The sequence below is a fragment of the Puma concolor genome, chromosome D1 (assembly GCF_028749965.1).
Source record: "Puma concolor isolate L17-30 chromosome D1, mPumCon1.1.hap2, whole genome shotgun sequence".
NCBI lineage: Eukaryota > Metazoa > Chordata > Mammalia > Carnivora > Felidae > Puma > Puma concolor.
Genome location: NC_141676.1, coordinates 18479481 through 18491523, shown reverse-complemented (window position 1 = coordinate 18491523; position 12043 = coordinate 18479481). Strand labels below are relative to the sequence as shown.

Below are 12043 nucleotides of genomic sequence, written 5' to 3'. Positions count from 1 at the left end.
GCTGACAGCTCAGAGCCTGGAGCCTGCTTCAGATTCTGTGTCTCCCTCTCTCTCTGCCCCTCCCCCACTCATTTTCTCTCTCTCTCTCTCTCTCTCTCTCTCTCTCTCTCTCTCTCTCAAAAATAAATAAACATTAAAAAAATAATTAAAAAAAAGAAGATGTAAAGCCCTTAGCACAGTGCCTGGCCCATAGAATGGGCTTCATACATGAGAGCTGTTACTGTTTCTGGCCTGGCTTCTGGTAGATGTAGCAGAAGAAAGCAGTGGCTTTGGAGCCCACGGCCTTGGGTTCAAGTCCGCCACTTAATAGCTGTGTGGCCTTGGGCAAGTCACTGCGTCTTTCTGATCCCAGCTGTCTCAGCTGTATTGGGAATAATAACAGGCTGCCCCCTAGGATTACAGTGAGGCTCAAAGGAGAGAAGGCAAGGACTTTACACAGTGCCAACCGCATAGTATGCAAAAAAAGTCAGTTTCTCTTGTCCACCTGCAAAAGAGAACCCCCACTCCGGCACCTACCCTCTTCACCCCAGCAGTGGAATTCTGGGTCTCACCCACTACTTGGGTCCCAGCCACAATCTGCCCTATCCTGTCGGACACTAAAGACAGCTACAGAGCCAGGAGCCCTCAGCACCCTTCTCTGCACGGGAGGGGGGAGGGGGGGAGGCGTAGGGGGGCTTCTCTGACAGGAGTTGCCAGGGTTCCCCCACCCCTTCACCCCAGCTCAGACCTGTGCCCTTTCCCGCCCGGTTCCCAGGCCCCCTTAATACCCGAGAAGCCATTAAATATTTAAATCTGGCAGCGTGGCAAGCCAGGTTGCCCCAGCAACAGCCCTGCATATTTTGGGATCGATTTCCAAGTCTTTCAAAGGGTCTCTTGCAGCTCCCAGCCCTGAGGGGCGATGAAATGTGGGAAGGGAGGGATGAGGGCTCACGCCCCCCCACTTGGCTTAGAGATGCAGTGGCCTTGGGAAACAGGAAGGATACCAGGGTTAGAGAGAGGGCAGGCTGTGCAGAGTTTTCTGGACTTGAACCCAGGACTCTTGCCTGCCGGTTCCTTCTCTTTGCCACTCGCTCTGCCTTGTGTAGTCAAACAGAAGATGCCCTAGCACTTAGCACTGTGCCTTCTGGGGTCTGAAGCCGGTTCTGCCCCTTGCCAGCCGGGCCACTGTGGGAAGCTCACTCACTTTTTCTGAGCCTTGGTGTAATTCAGGAATAGTTCCCCCATCGTACATGATGTTGGAACAGTGCTCAGCATGGTCTCTGGTGCATGTGAAGCAGGAGCAGTTATTATGTCGACAGTGTTCCATCCAGTATCCTCTTGTCCCCTGAAAGGACTCAAGGGAAGTGGGAGACACAGCTCCGGCCACTGAGGCCTTATGTCTGGGGGGAAAGGTCCAACAACAACGGTACGTTCATAGGACACATCCAGTGCTCCACTTCGCTGTCCCTTCCAGTCATGGAGGCAGTGTCGTGTGGCTCCTGCCATCTCCACATTCACCCTTCCCGTAGGCTTTCCCCAGGTGGGGTTTTGAGGCCACCCCCAGCATATGCCCAGGCTGCCCCCCAGTGTGGCAGGGAGCACCCAGGCTGGGGGTCTGGATGATGTCATGCAGCCCTGACTGTGCTGTGTGCCCTTGGGGGGACCTCTTCCCCTGGATGCTAGTGTCTTTGGCTATTAGATGGGGGTGACCTCCTTTGTGTAGAGCCCTCCCTCTCCCGATGGCACAGATGTGCTAGAAAACCATAAGGATGGTGGGGCGCCTGGGTGACCCAGTCGGTTAAGTGTCTGACTCTTGATTTCAGTTCCGGTCATGATCTCAAGGTTCGTGAGTTCGAGCCCCACATTAGGCTCTCTGCTGGTGGTGTGGAGCCTGCTTGGGATTCTCTCTCTCTCTCTCTCTCTCTCTCTCTCTGCCCCTCCCTCACTCGTTCTCTCTCTCTCTCTCTCTTTCTCTCTCTCAAAATAAATAAACTAAAAAAAAGAAAAAAAACCCTAAGGATGGGTTCTTCCCCCAACACTGTCCTGTGGGTGCCCCTCAAGAAGTGAGCCCAATGGGAGGACCCCAGACCTGCAGGCCCCTCCTGGTCTCTCTGGTCCTGGAAGGTGACTCAGGGCTGGGGTGGGTGGCGAAGGACCCAGAGCGCCCGCTCCTGACAAGGGGACACCGGGGCTCATCCTCTCCTGGATTCAGTTTTCATCTCCGACCTCCAAGGGAGGCAGAAAAGATGCTGCCCCCACCCCCACCCCAGCCCCAGGCTCTCTCCAAAGGCAGGAGGTTTCCAGAGAGTTAAAATCTCCTGTCTGCTCACCGCTGGAAGGCTGGCTTTCTTCCTCATCCCCTTGGTAGCCACACCATCTCCTAGAACCTGAGTATCCCTGCCACAACCCGGAAGGTTGTGCATGCAGCCCAAGGACCGGGAACCTCCTTGTTGGCTCGGAAAGTCTTACCCTCTCCTTTCCTCCTCATACGCCTACCTTTGCCTGGATCACTGGATCACTGGATCACTGCCAGTGGCTGGCTGTCAGAGAAACTTTGCCGGGGGCTCAGAGGGACCTGAGGACACGGGAGCTCTGGGGGGAGGGCCGGTGTCCTCACTCTGCCCTGCCCTACTCCCTCCCAGCCTTTGGACTCTGGTGTCCTGAGGCCAAATCCTGGGCCTGATACAGAGTAGCCACTTCTCTCTGCTCATGCCCAAGTTCAAATTGGTTGCCTTGCCTTCAGCACCTTGACGGTGGCAAATGAAAGTCCCTGTGGGAGAGTACAGAGCCTGTGTCCCCGGAGGCCTTTGCAAACAGGTGGTCTCCGGGCAAAGGCGGGAGGATGGGGCCGTAGGCCTGGGTCTGGGGTGAGCACCTTCAGTCCAGCCGGGGCCCATGGAAGGAATGGGAGGCATGCATTGTGGCAAGGGTCACTCTGGGTGGCCGCAGCCCAAAGCTCCCAGGGCCACACCTCTGGAAGCCAGCCTGCGCAGAAGGACAAGGAATCTTGCTTTGTCCTAACGATTCCTCCAACCTACCGTGTGACTTTGGGCCAGCGATTTCATCTCTCTAAGCCTCAGTTTCCTCTTTTGTAGAGCAGGAGTGCCCATCTCCCGGGGGGTTGGGAGGGTTCAGGAGGTAGTGTGTGCCCCATCCTTTCCGAAGCCAAAATAAGTTAACATGTCGGTCTTAGGAGGCTGCCCGCGTGGGGGAAGAGCTTAAAATCGGGAGCTCCTGCCTCCTCCAGCTGTGCTGTGTGACTTTGGGCAAGACCCTGCCCTGCTCTGGGCTTCAGCATCCAATGTGAAAAGAGGGATTTGGAGGTAACGCTTACTGAGGCACTTCGGTCTGTGAAGGGTCTCTGATGGAAACAGCCCCGCGGGAGGTCCGGGACAGAGGAAGGGGTTGTGGCAGGGACCAGGCGTCCAGACCAGAGCTGGTTCGACTCACACCCTGGAGACGGGGCCTTCCCAGACGGTGCAGATCAGACGCTCCGTCCCCTCGGCATTTACAGATTCAGTGAGTCTGGGGGCAGGGAAGGCTGTTATATAGAATCCCTCTGCATCCATGGCAGGCTCGGCCTGGTTAACCTTCGCGGTGCCGCCCCCAGGAGCCTAATTAGATTTTATCCCCCGCTCAGCTGTGTCCATGTCCCCACGTCCGTGCCATCACCAGGCACGCCAGGATTGCGGGCCAATTGCTTGTTTATGAGACCGTCTGTCTTGGGAGGAGGCCCAGCAGGCCCAGCCAGCGAGCAAATAAATCCTCCCCCCTCGGCTTTGAACCTGATGGCAAGAATCGTCATTATCCTGACAAGCCTCTGCCCCACGTCCTGATGAAGGAAAACAAACACGGGTCTTAGAGTCGGGCAGACGTGGTGCCGGTTCTGGCTCTGGGACCTTCCTGAGGCCCCTTGGAGCCTCAGTTTGCCCGTCCGTGAAAGGGGACTGACGGCAGGGTTGTCTGTTTTGCAGGGCTTTTCGTGATGGGGTGTGTGTGGGTCAGGTGAGATCGCTGTAGGTGAACAAATGACACAGCGCATCACCGCTGCCCTGTGCTCCCCGCCCAGAGCACTTGGTGCGGCTGTGAACACGCCTCTCCGAGGGCGGGGTTATTGGTTGGCACTAGATTTGAGTGGGTCCTGGAGGGAGGAGAGCCACCGGTGTCTGTGCCTTGGACCCAGCCCAGGGCTGGCACTGGCAGGGGCCCGGCCTGCAGGAAGGGACTGGTTGTACAGCCACCAAAGTGCTTCAGCTCCAGCAGTCCCCTCCCCCGCCCACCCCCCACCCCCAACATGGTCGCCATGGCTCTGAGGACCCCCATCTTACGGGTGAGGAGCCGGGGAGGCTCGGGAGGTGAGCCCTCAGCAGAGCCCTGCTGGTTGGAAGCCAGGCTGCTGGAGGTGCGGTGGCTCCCGGGGGACCCTGAGGCTCCGCCCTGGACCACAGAGCCCTCACCTGGCCGGGGTGCTTGCACGATGACATTTCTCGGCTCTACACCAGCCCGGACCCGCCTGTGCCTCCTCCCGTGGGGCTTCCCTCCGTTCCACCTGCCTCCTCCTCTCTCTCCAGAAAGTATGCCCGGGGGCTGGGGGCAGTGAAAGTAAAAGTGATTTATGAACTGAGCTGTTCTTAATCAGAGAGCCCCTCCCAGGCCCGCCCGCTCTGTGCAGATGGAATTGAGCTGCCATCTGGGGCGGTGGGAGGGACAAGGTTAATAAAGCTGTCTGGCCCAGGCAGGGGCCTGCACAGGAGAACCCCGAGGCGCTGGGTGACCTCACCCGTCTCTGCCCCTCTCTGGGCCTCAGGGCCTCCATCTGTCAAGAGATGGCAGGATTGGGTCGTCCCCAGGAGGCTTCCAGCTGGCACAGGGGAGGGTGCTAGCTGGCTCCCCGGGAGTCTGCCTGGTTGCCTGATTCAGGATAGAGCAGCCCTGGATTGGAAATTTTGGAGCCTAAGGCATAGAACTTCCTCTTCCTGGTGTTCTCTCCATGGGCTGGTACCTTGTCAGGAGCTCTGATTTGGAGTCCAGCTTGGACCTGAATCATGGCCATGTCTTACTAGCCATGTGAAGAAACTCAAGCCGGTTATTTATATTCTGGGTCTCAGCTTCCTCATATATAAAATGGGATAATAATGGTACCTACCAGGGCACCTGGGTGGCTCAGTCAGTTAAGCAACCGACACTTGGTTTTGACTCAGGTCATGATCTCACTGTTCAAGATGGAGCCTCTGTGCTGACAGCGTGGAGCCTGCTTGGGACTCTCTCTCTCCTTCTGTCTCTCTGCCCCTCCTCCTCTTTCTCTCTGAAAGAAAGAAAGAAAGAAAGAAAGAAAGAAAGAAAGAAAGAAAGAAAAGAAAGAAAGGAGGGAGGAAGGAAAGAAAGAGAGGAAGAAAGAGGGAAAGAAAGAGAAGGAAAGAAGGAGGAAGGAAAGAAAGAAAGAAAGAAAGAAAGGAAGGGAGGGGGAGGAAAGAAATAACGAAAGAAAGAAAACAAAGAAAGAGAGAAGGAAGGAATAAAAGGAGGAAGGGAGGAAGGAAGGAAAGAGAGAAAGAAAGAAGTAAGAAAGGAGGAAAGAGAAAGAAAGAAAGGAGGGAGGGAGGAAGGAAAGAAAAAAAGAAAGGGAAGGAAGGAAGAAAGAAAGGAGGAAGGGAGGAAAGAAGGAAAGAGAAAGAAAGAAGAAAGGAGGAAAGAGAAAGAGAAGAAAGGAGGGAGGGAGGAAGGAAAGAAAGAAAGAGAAGGAAGGAAGGAGGAGGGGAGGAAGGAAGGAAGGAAGGAAGGAAAGAGAAAGAAAGAAAGGAGGGAAGAAAGAAAGAAAGAAAGAAAGAAAGAAAGAAAGAAAGAAAGAAAGAAAAAGAAAGAAAGAAAGAAAGAAAGAAAAGGAAGGAAAGAAAGAAAAAGAAAGAAAGAAAAAGCAGGAAGAAAGGGAGGGAGGAAGAAAAGGAAAGAAAGAAAGAAAGAAAGAAAGAAAGAAAGAAAGAAAGAAAGAAAGAAAGAAAGAAAGAAAGAAAAGGAAGGAAAGAAAGAAAAAGAAAGAAAGAAAAAGCAGGAAGAAAGGGAGGGAGGAAGAAAAGGAAAGAAAGAAAGGGAAGAAAGAAAGAAAAGAAAGAAAGAAAGAAGAAAGGAGGGAGGGAGGAAGGAAAGAAAGAAAGAGAAGGAAGGAAGGAAGGAAAGAGAAAGAAAGGAGGAAAGAAAAGAAAGAAAGAAAGAAAGAAAGAAAGAAAGAAAGAAAGAAAGAAAGAAAGAAAAGGAAGGAAAGAAAGAAAGAAAAAGCAGGAAGAAAGGGAGGGAGGAAGAAAAGGAAAGAAAGAAAGAAAGAAAGAAAGAAAGAAAGAAAGAAAGAAAGAAAGAAAGAAAGAAAAGGAAGGAAAGAAAGAAAAAGAAAGAAAGAAAAAGCAGGAAGAAAGGGAGGGAGGAAGAAAAGGAAAGAAAGAAAGGGAAGAAAGAAAGAAAAGAAAGAAAGAAAGAAGAAAGGAGGGAGGGAGGAAGGAAAGAAAGAAAGAGAAGGAAGGAAGGAGGAGGGGAGGAAGGAAGGAAGGAAGGAAAGAGAAAGAAAGGAGGAAAGAAAAGAAAGAAAGAAAGAAAGAAAGAAAGAAAGAAAGAAAGAAAAGGAAGGAAAGAAAGAAAGAAAAAGCAGGAAGAAAGGGAGGGAGGAAGAAAAGGAAAGAAAGAAAGAAAGAAAAAGAAAGAAAGAAAGAAAGAAAGAAAGAAAGAAAGAAAGAAAGAAAGAAAGAAAGAAAGAAAAAAAAGAAACATAGTGGTGCCTCCCCCTAGATGGGGGTACACAAGAAAATGCAGGAGAAATGCTGAACAGAGCCTGCTACATGGATAACACTCAATATTAGTTATTGTTAGGTCGGTCATCACAAAATTGTAGCAGTTATTTTGAATTTGAGGCCACTTAGGGGAGAGATGTTTATATCCGTCCTGACCGAGCCATATGCCCATGGTTCTCCCCCATGCCCACCCCCACTGATAACTGGGGGATGTGGTTTGGGCATCCTCTTATTTCCAATATGTGATGCTGCCGATAATAACAGCCCCCCGTGGGAAGAGCGCTTTGCAGGTTTCCAAATCCTATCAATTAATTTCATGCACTTCATATCATGAATTCTTACAACCACCTTTGGCTTCAAACTTGAGGAGCGCGGTTTTCAGAGGAGAGCCTGGCGTCTCAGCGAGGGTAGTGACTTTCTGAAGGTCTCAAGGGAGCTGTCCAAGGCAGGTGCCGTCCCGGCAGCGATGGGGTGCGTGTGGAAGTCATCGCCTCGGCTGCCCTTTGCCAGCTTCCCCTTAATGCAGCTCGTTGCTGTGTCCGAAAACAGGAGCCAGGCCAGGGGCTGGGGGAGCAAGAAGGACAAAGACAGGAGGTTGTTCAGAGCGGTTGGAACTCGAAAGAGGGGTAAGCCCGTTTCAGCCCAGGAGCCGGCGTACGATGGGTGGGGATATCCAGTGGAGAAGAGGTGGGGAGATGCCAAACGGAGTTCAGTGCCTCCTCCTTGTCGCTGGGTGGGCCTTGTGTGTCAGCCGGGGGTCTCGTCCCAGCCTCAGTGTCCAGAGGAAGATGAGCTCAGGGCAGCTGCCAGCCTGGGAGGCTGGGCAGGAATGGTGATGGTGGGGGACCAGGGCTGGTCTGGGGCAGGGGAGAAACAAGGGGAGGGGAAGATTGACTCCTCCCCCATGTCCCTGAGCCCCAGGGCCAGGCCTGCATTATAGCCCCTCTCCCCAGGACCGCAGAGACCCTAGCTCTAGAAAGGAGCCTGCGTTGGCTTTATCTTGCCCAGTGACCCATCCCTCCACAAAGTTCCAGAGCTTCTTGGACCTTGCCTGGCCTTGGGGGGCTTCTCCCTGCCCCCTGCCAGCCCTCTTGTGTCCACCCTGCTGGTAGCGTCCTGCCGGCTAGGGGGCAGAGTACACAGAACCTTCCCTCACCCCCATGGCCGATTTCAGGGGATTCATCACCGTTTAGGCCAGATGGGGCTGGGCTTCTGCCCCTCCCCTCCCTGGCCCCCCCGCACGGCTTTTCTGACATCTTGCCTGGAATCTCCTGGGATCTCGGGAGGATGCTCAGCTTTGCCACTTACGTCTGTACATCTCAGTTTCCTTCTGTAAATGGGCCAGTAGTCCTCTTAGCACGGCTGCTATGAGGCTTCAGTGTTCTCACACGTGGGCGGATACAGTACTTTCTCCCAGCCCTGGGTCCGATCCTGACTCCTGGGTCTGCATGCGGGCTCCCTCCCTTCCTAGCTGTGTGATGCTGGACAAGCCGTTTCTTCTCCAGGCCTTGGCTTCCTCTCGGCAAATGGCGATGCTGGTGTGATCGCTCCTTCCGGGTGTTGGGAGCACCCAGTGAGCTCATGCATGTGAGCGTGTAGCCCACAGCTTCGCGGCAGACACAGAGGCAGGCAGTGGATGAGCCTGCCGCGTGGGTGTGTGTTTAGGCCAAACAGGGGCACCAGGGGGCTCTCGGGAGGGAGGCCCCTCCTCTTGCCTTTCCTCCGTCTGCCCAGCCTCACCTCCACACTTCCTCAAGACTTGCTCACCCGCGCCACCCTTTCCCCGTGAAACCTCCCTACTGCCCCCAGTGGAGTTATGCCAATGGGCAGTTAGCTCACCTTCCTGCGGGTCCCCAGCCCCATCGTCATCCCTTTCTCTGTGTCCTCTGATCTCCTCCTCCGAACACAGGGGCGAGCTTACCAGTCTCTCCATTCCCTAACGCCATCCCGTGATGAGGGTGAGCTTACCTGCAACCCCGTTTCCTAACACGGCACCCAGCACGTGGTAGGTGCCAATCCGTGTCTCCTGAGCAGGTGCACGGATGGATGGAGAGGAATCTTGCAACCACCACCCCATATGAACGGGATGGAATCTGAACTGGCGCCTGAGACCCCCCCCCCCGAATCTCCCCCTTCCTCCCCGCGAGAACGCCCACCGAGGCCCAAGCTTCCCCGGCCTCGTTTTTCTGCATCCTCCTTGGGCAGGACCCGGCCGGGGAGGTGCCCACAGGTGTGGTAGAACACGAGCCTCCATCCGGGCCCATTTGGCTACTGAAACCAAACCCTCGTTTCCACTGCTGGGATGTGGCTCTCTAAAGGAGCCTTCTGGCAAATCCTTATGTGAGGCTAAGGTACTCTTTCCGGCATCAGATTTCTCTCTCGGGAGTTCGGATTTCTGGGGAGGGAGTTTGATGAACAGGGCCCTGCCGGCAGTCTCTGCTGAGACATCACCGCAGGTGCCCAGGTGGCATCCGTGTGGCATCCAGGCGTGTGGGCCACCACACCCACTGCCTCCTCTCAGCTCATCAGCCACACGCAGTACATCCGCATAGACGAAGCCCATGCCGGAAACTGAAAGGCTCTTAAAGATGTGGTCCCCCATACAGCTCCTGTGGGGACCCGGGAGCTGCCGTCTGGGCAGAGGGCGGGCACCCCGTGCGGGCCTCCCCAGCTGGAGTGGGCCCGGATGCCGAGAGCTTTTCATTAGCGCTGATGGGCCCGGATTAGCAAGGCGCTCGCCCTGTGTGCGTCCTTAGGGCAGGTTTTCATAAACAGCTTCTTGAACGCGGCTGCTGCTTATTGACTTCCTATAGTAATTGAATATTTTCTCTTCTAGGACGAGCTGGGCCAATAAAAGAACACACCAGAACCCCTCTGACCGGAGACTCTGACCTGCTGACGCCGAAAGACCTGCCCAGGTGACAAGTCAGTACCTGATGCTCCCTCTGTGGGCACCTCTGCCCTGTCCCCCCGACACTGGCCCCCGTCTGTCCCCCCTCCAGCTCTTCCTCAGTCTGTCTCTTCCTGTGTCACTTCTCGCTGTCTTTCTCCATCTTTCCCTCTTTCTGACTCGTCTTGGTCTGCTTCTCTGATTTGCAGATCTGTACCGGTCTCTGCCTTTTCTTTTTCCCTCTATTCATTCCTTCCGACGTACTAATTGAGGCCCCACTATGCGCCAGGCCAGGCCCAGCTCTGGATACTAGGAATATGGCAGTGAACAAAACAAGCCTAAGCCTTTATATATATATTTTTTAACATTTATTTATTTTTTTTTTAAATTTTTTTTTTCAACGTTTATTTATTTTTGGGATAGAGAGAGACAGAGCATGAACAGGGGAGGGGCAGAGAGAGAGAGGGAGACACAGAATCGGAAACAGGCTCCAGGCTCTGAGCCATCAGCCCAGAGCCCGACGCGGGGCTCGAACTCACGGACCGCGAGATCGTGACCTGGCTGAAGTCGGACGCTTAACCGACTGCGCCACCCAGGCGCCCCATGACCGAGCACTTCTTTATGGAAATGCCGGTGACATAAATTATTCCAGCCCCAGATTCTAAAGCAGTGGTGACACAAGGGGGAGTCTCGGAGCAAAGTTTCCGACCGGTCGGAAAGGTCTGACACACCAGGTTTCGTCGCACAGGAAACAGTCGGTTGCCTCTGGGGGTCGTGTTGAATGATAACACGCCTGTCTGTAAGCCCAGAGCCCTCAGCTGGCCAGGCGAGGGGGCACCGTGACAGGCGCCACCGTGACCTGAGATCCAGGGCAGCAGGCTCCCCACCCATGCTCACCCTGGGGGCAGACCCCTGAGCCGGCCCCGGGGTGAGGGGTGATTCCTGAGGTGTTCATGGAAACCCTGAAAATAGCTTTAAGAGAGTGCTAGCCCCGGGGAACCCAGTTTGGGAACCGTTCTCCCCGTTCAGAAACCCTCCGCATCAGGACCCTCCCGTGTCCTGAGAACTCGGTGTATTGGCGTCTGGGAGGGTCAGCGAGAGGAGCCGCCTCGCGGCTGCGCAGCAGGGAGGAGATAAGGGGCAGAGCCACGGAGCGTCAGGCATGGCATAAAGAGCTCTCTCTAGAATACCGTTCAGTCTTCAGGCCGCGCAGTTTCTTGACGACGTCAGCATTTCTGGCCCCATTTTGCCGACGTGAACGCAAAGGCCCAGAGAAGTTACGCGACGTGTCCGAGGTCCATGAGGCTGGAAAGCGGAAGGACCAAGCCCGGTCTGACCCCACAGCCCCCACCCACACTGGTGCTCTGCCCTCCCGGTCCCCGTCCCCTCCGTGGAATGGGGAAACGTCAGTGGGCCTGTCAGCCCTGGCCCCAGGGAGGGTGCGTCATTTCCCTTCAGCAGAGGGACCCCCGGTCTCCTTCATAAGTGCCTTTTGAACATCAGTTAAGCCCTGGGACTTCATAGGCTCAAGATTCTTCTCAGCCCCCCCCCCCCTTCTAGAAACTATGTGCCCCACCCTCCTTTGAGGCAAGTTAGGGAACTGGGCTATGATGCGCTTAACTTCCAAAAGGCTCTGTGGGTGAGTGGAGCTAACAGCCAGGTCCGGGCGGGGACTGGAGGCTCCCTGGTCCGCCCCTCGTGTCCGGCCAGTTGGCTAAGGAGGTGTGTCCCACATTCAGAAACCCCTCGTGGCAGGTGGAGCTGGCAGGCAGTGGCCTTTTGACTTCAGCCTGGCGGCGGATGATGGCCCCAAAGGCTGATTGCCCTGAGCGGTAGGACCTGAGGTGGCGCAGGAGGTGTGAAATGATGTTGGAGAGTTGTGGCTCCAGATTAAAGAGGGACCTGGGTCCGCGTCCTGGCTCGGGCGCTTGTGCGCTTTGTGACCTTGGATGAGTGATGGCACCCGTCTGAGCCTCAGCTCCCTCACCTGATAAATGGAGATGGCATTACCTCTGTCCTGGAGCTTCCCGAGGCTTGAGACTGTGCGTGGTCCTTGGCACACGCTAAGAATTTGAGCTGCTCCAGCTGTTACCAGCCCCTGCTATCTTAGCCCCCATGTGTCGAATCCTGCACTCAGCATTTTCCATGTGTTGTGAGGGAAGCATTGTGTTTATACTGATTTTATTTATTTATTTATTTTTTTAAATGTTTATTTATTTTTGGGACAGAGAGAGACAGAGCATGAACGGGGGAGGGGCAGAGAGAGAGGGAGACACGGAATCGGAAACAGGCTCCAGGCTCCGAGCCATCAGCCCAGAGCCTGACGTGGGGCTCGAACTCACGGACCGCGAGATCGTGACCTGGCTGAAGTCGGACGCTTAACCGACTGCGCCACCCA

At 54.7% G+C, this 12043-nt stretch overlaps 1 protein-coding gene across 4 annotated transcripts in view; it reads left to right on the top strand.

Moving 5' to 3' along the window:
- The window catches only part of TSPAN18 (tetraspanin 18), a 184641-nt gene that overhangs the window by 150716 nt on the left and 21882 nt on the right, over positions 1-12043 (top strand). For 3 of the 4 annotated variants that reach the window (XM_086677620.1, XM_086677622.1, XM_086677623.1), the window contains one exon: positions 9592-9680. The gene's annotated coding sequence lies outside the window, so the exon portion shown is untranslated. The remainder of the gene's footprint in view (positions 1-9591; positions 9681-12043) is intronic. The other variant, XM_086677621.1, reaches the window with a different exon arrangement.